The sequence below is a fragment of the Syngnathus floridae genome, chromosome 18 (assembly GCF_059516105.1).
Source record: "Syngnathus floridae isolate MCC-2025c chromosome 18, RoL_Sflo_1.0, whole genome shotgun sequence".
NCBI lineage: Eukaryota > Metazoa > Chordata > Actinopteri > Syngnathiformes > Syngnathidae > Syngnathus > Syngnathus floridae.
Genome location: NC_142430.1, coordinates 8399561 through 8405577, shown reverse-complemented (window position 1 = coordinate 8405577; position 6017 = coordinate 8399561).

The following is a 6017-nucleotide window of genomic DNA, read 5'->3' as shown; positions in this document are numbered from 1 at the left end:
CTGATAGAATGCCGAGATGAATACTTTAAGCCAGTACTTTGCAAACTCTTTACTGCAAGTATGAACTGGAAAAAATGGTTGACTCGCTTTCCCTAAGTACAAGTATAAAAAAAAAAGTGTCAGGTCAATTAAAAGGCTGTAAAGGATAAAGGTGGTGCAATGAAGTGTTTTCTTTTTAATATAATTAGCAGTTGTAGTACTTAGCAGTATTTGATCCTATTTCATCGTGTCTTAAAATTTCACATTAGCCTGCACATATTCAAATTTACTGGTAGCTCCAGAAGTTGTTTTTTTTCCCATGTTCAATTTTGTTTTGTGCTTTTTTTTTTTTGACAGAAAGGACTCTGGCAGTTGAGGGGTCACCATGTTGTGTGAAGTTTTCCTGGAGCAGCAGCGCTGCCGGGCAGGAGCCAGCGAGTGTGGCAAGAGCGGAAGTGGCGTCCTGCTGGGAGACGCAGTCTGGTGTGGAGGTAATGGGCAGAAGGAGGGGACCAAAAAAAAAAAAAAATGAGGCTTGCCTGTGGCACAAAATAAACGACCGCCATCTTGAGTTTTCAATAAGGATAAAAAAAAAAAACTAATGAAATATTGCAACATTTGTGCCACTTGCTCCATCACTGCGTTAAAAACAATCTAAATAGAAGACGGGTAGAAAAATGGACACCAGCCTTCAGCTTGTCTCTGGAAAAATCATTACGCCGTGCGAGTATCCGCCAAGCCCGAGCTTGCTGACTTCTTATTGCGCCATTAATAACTTTTTTTGCGCTGCCAAGCAGACATCATCAGGCTCGCTCGAGGGAGGCGGGAGGCGCTAAATTAAAACCATCAGTGTTACTTTTTCAACGCTTTCTGCAAAAGATCTCTGAAAGCAGCAAGTTGTTGGAGATCCAAGTGTCAAATTAAAACAAAAAATACATATATATAGTTAATTTCAATATTAGGCGCCAACCTTCAATTTTGTAAATTCCCGATGCATTCCCATGGAAAGATGCCAACTTTGAAAAATCCCCAAATTCTATAAAGAGTGTAAGCAGTGTCCATTTGCCTAACGCCACCACGCGCAAGCCAATGAGGGACGAATCCCTCGGCATCATCGGACGGTCGCTGTGGAAACGGAGCTGGCGAAGGAAGTAAGCCGACGTATGAAGGAACGCAAAGGGCGGCTTTCATGTCAAAACAGGAGAGGTGGCACAAAGTGTTAATCTGTGAAATTGGATGAATTTAAATTGCCTGGCAAATGGGATTAAAATGTATTGGCTGTACTTGGAAAAGGGGCTGAAAGGAACGGCTATGCGTGTTACACTATTAAAAGAAGCTCCCCCCCCCTCCCTCGCTGTAATATACAGTACATTTCAACCATCGGGAGCTCGGGGGAGGTTCAAGTGTCAGCTCGAGAGAGAGAGAGAAGCTGCGTAGGACGCCAGATGCACACAATGTAAACACGGAGCGTGACCTTTGTCTTGAGTTTCGATCCCGCCCACGGCGTAGGTACCGCCGAATCTGCTTTGCTGCAGTAAAAAGGCAAAATGTCGTAAACTGCAAACTCACAGGTCAACAAGGTGACCTTTTGAAATATTGGACGTATTTTAAACAATCCCCAAAACACGCCGTCAACTCATTAGCATTGATCGTATTCGTGCAGAAGTAACAAATATCTGCAAGGCGACGCCACTTGTTAGGATTACTGTACAAGGAGATTATATACATTTTTTTTTTTTTTGCATGAACAGTCCCTTTCATCAATCCAGAGGATAATAACTCTGCATCTGCCTCAACATTTTTGTGTAATTATTCCACTTCCAGGCGCTGCAATAATTCCACAGCGTAAACAAGCAGCAAAACCGACACCCTGCGTGCTTTTTTTTTTTTTTTTTTTTGGGGGGCGACGGCTCGGCTGGTAATGAGCTGAAGTAATTAACCGCTGCCACCCAAGGGTGAAAGGTGCTCGTGGTACATACTAAGCAAGTCCGAGTGGGGCTAATAATGAAATCACATTCAGTCCCTCGCATCCCTCATGGCTGTCAATTGAGTATCTGCAAGGAGCCACATTTTTGGAAAAAAGACAAATTATAAATACTTGGAAGCAGAAATGAAGAACGCTTGACATCTTAGCATTTCCTCAACGCAATCTGAACACAAATTGGCCTTCTCTTCAACATGATAATTATTTGCATAATTCATTCAAATTGTTTCAAGAGACCTGTGACAGGTGAGGGCATGCAGTTCTCCATTAGAATCCATTTTTGTTTTGCCTTTGAAAAAGCCTTGTATATTGTTTACTGATACTCTGCCTGAACCTGATTTGGCCTTCACTTTGACGTGCATGTTTTATCGGCGTTATTCATGTGAGGCAAAGTACTAATGTTATTATGTTTTTGCTCCCTCGGCAGTCTTAAGGATGAACCATTCCCCCTCCGCGCCCCGGCGCTGTAAATTAATGGCAACAAGGGCGCGGCATTAGGATGCAAATGAAAAGACCTTCAAACGGCGTTCACATTTGGAGCCAAAATGGCGGGTAAGTTTTGCTCGACCGCCTTTTACGAGCCTCTCATCGGTATTTTCTTTTTTTTTTTTTTTTTTTGCGGGAGGAGAGGAGGTGCTGTACTCCAGTTGTGTCGGCACGTTGATAAAAAGCATTAGGCTCATTTACACGTGTTCTCCGCTGAGCAAATATTGACTCATTTTGGAGTAATAGTTTTTTATTTTTTTTTGTTTGTTTCACAAGGAAATGTGCAAACGTCTCTCGCTCTCCCTCTCTCGCCACGCTGGAGACATTTCTCCAAACGACGGCATCTGCTAACTTCTCCGTTTAATTTCCCTCCCTAGCGTTAACAGAGTGTTTCTGGCGCGCGCAGATGGACGTTGGCATCAAACTGTGAACGAGACGCGTCGCTTTTATGGCCTCGGAGGCGATTAAGCAAAAAAATAAATGAGAGCTCATTAGAAGACGAGATTGTCTCATTTGAAGGGTAATAAATAAAAAGGGCATCACATCAGAGACTCAAGTAGCTCTTTGCAAGCTGGGAACCATATTTGGTTACTTTAGGGCCCAAAATGGCTGCCTCGCTATCCGACACTAAAAATATATGATCATATATGATCGTTGTGATCTCGCGACGTCGAGTGCAGGCCTCCCCCAAGGCCAAAGAAATTATTTTCTATCTCGAATGAAATTGACTCATTGGCTCTTAGGGACAAAGAGAGGCAATGTGGTCTAAATAAGGACGTTGTGGCCATTTTGCCAGAAGAGTAAACAATGCAAGCTCTTTTACCCGCTGCCGGTGGTGGAGCATCGCTATGGCAACACCCATTTCCCGCTCATATCTTTAATGAAAAGGTAATGAGAGAAACATAACAGTCCCAACTTCATTACAGCGCTAAAGATTGGGCAATAAAAAAAGTCAATTAGCGTGTCCGTCATGTGCTGCGGCTGCAGTCAAGAATGGGAACAGAAGGTTTCCTCTGCCTGCTCATTAAAGATGAATATGATAGTTTAAAAAAAAAAAAAAAAACTTCTCGCCTTTCACCACTTCCAACAAGCCTCATTTAGCCTCCCAATTTTAAGCCCACCTGCATTTACAAAGCCCACAATGTCATCTCGTACATTTTAATTGGCCACGTGTGCGATTTGTCCCCTGTAACAATTGGACGACGACGGGGATCAAAAAATCCGGCGGCCAGGTATCAAAGTGAAAACACCCCCCCCACCCCCCTTTCCTCTGCAGCCTTCACGCCTCTTCCATGGATAATTAGGAGAACACTTTATTTGCTATCAAAAGACATTCCCTATTAGTATTTTATGTACAATATATGGACTTACCTTCGCCGATGGCTGACTTTTAATCCGCGCTCCACTGCAGGCCGGTCTAAACGAAAACAAGTCTGCAATTATACGTCTTCCCCGGGGAGCCGCCATCAAACACCGCAATGAGGAATCCCAATCACGCTGATGTAATTAAGCATTGTGCAACCTCATGCATTATGTAGCATTTAGCCGCTTGCTAAGTAGCTAATAAACGTGACTCCCTCCCCCCCCAACACCCCCACATAAAGACAAGGGGGGCTTTGAGGTTGCCATTTTGAGTGGCAGCTGTGAGTCTGGGGGTGAGGGGGCACGCGCAAGGTCGCCCGCATGAGAGGGACTGTCAAGATCTCAAACCCTTGTCGCATTTTTAAAGTGATACGGCGCTACTTTAATTTCATTTTGGAACGTAACAGCAGGTCGCTCGCCCCAATTGTACAAGGAAATTACGCATTGCCTTGTTGCCTTGCCGAGCCCACCCTTGGTGTTCCGCCACCCTCCCCCTGGCAAACGGGCATATGGCGCTAAAAAATTTCCGTGAAAAAAATTCCTTTCACCCTCCCTCGCTTCCCCGCAAATGGAAAATGTCATGTAACACATTTGCATGGTGTGATGCGTGATGAAACGCTGCTGCAACGGGAACTTTATTTGTTTTATTCGCCGAGGCCGTCTTAGCGCGCAGCGGGCCCGGCGTCCACGCCGAGCCTTTGCGAAATCAACAACGTCCGCCGATGACTATTCGGCGCGTCACTGTCAGCCGTGGATTTATTTCCGCCCCAATATGAGACCCCTGCTCACTTGTGTCAGAACGCTTCACTGAATTATGCATGCTTTTCACCTTGAAGGACATTAGCGGCGGAAAGACTTCAGAATATTCCCAGTCGTCACTAAGGGATGATAGTCGAGTCGACGGCTGGCTTATTCATATCTATTTTCCGATTGACCGTGCTACCCGTCTCATTTAGAGTCAAATATTTGCGCACGCTGAAGGCACCGCTGCAACTTTGCTGTTAATCGACCTCAAACTGTAATCATCATTGCACCGTTGATTAGTCGCTTCAAGCCCGAAAGGACAAAATGCTCCCCCTTCGTGAAACGCATTCCACAAAAGCAGGCAGGAATCTTACTTGGGATTTGCACCCTGGCTGCCTCCCATGTAGGTCACGGCTTATTGGTAAAGAAAAGCTCTTGAAAGTTCTAACCTCCTTTTCTACCCCTGTTTTTTGAATTGTTTGTTTGTTTGTTTGAACTCAAGATTTTTTGGGGTGACGAAGCGCTGAGAAATCGGGAGCGACGTCGCCACCTCGCCGGGTGGCACTCGTGCCAGGCGTCTTGTTTTGTGCCGGAGATTAATGTTGCGTCAGTCACATTCTTTGTGCAAAACGGCTCGCCCGGAATCTGGCGACATTGCAAACCCAACAGCGGGGGGGAATATATAGGAGCGCATCATTCGGGGACGCAATGCTAAATTTATTTGACGTGCGTGGCGTCCCGCTGTTTTCCGCCAGTCGACGCTCGCTTGCCGTCGGTGGCGTCATTAAAGCTCCTCGTGGGCGGGACGTGGCTCGTCCTACAAGGCAGGTTTTCTCCCCCCCCCCCCTGCCCCAACAAGGCTTTGCTCAGGGGCATGACACATTTCTGAGGGGCTTTTGGATCTCCTGGCCTGATAATTCCTTTAATTATTCAACGCTTGGCTGGCAGATGAAGTGAGGCCTTGAATAAGGAAAAATCTCGGGGGCAGTGCACACGACTTGCATGAATTCCCTTGGATTGGACTCGATGCTGTTCTTGGTTGTCATTGGTCAATCCGTCCATCCGTAGAAAGAAGTCACGCATACCTCCAGGTGGCAATGGCCAAAAGTAAAGCAGCCTCTGTTATTTGTCCATGAGTCTGCTCCACTTTGAGCATCCGTCCCTCGGCGGCCACGCCACACTCTGCCCGTGCAAATAAACAAACCCGAGACCAATTAGTCTTTGTTGAACCCGTCGCACGATAATGAAGTTCATGAGTGCGCCAGTCGAGTCGTTAATGATGCCTGCTGCCTGAGAGCGCAATGACCACAACAATACACAAACGCCAATGTAGGCTCTGACTGACAATTGTATTCACACAGGAGCTGCACACTAGTCGATTTTCTGCTGAGTTTTAGGTTAGCTGATAAAAAAAGTGTTGCCTTTTGGCTATTTACATAATAGCTCAACTGAAAGCATTTGT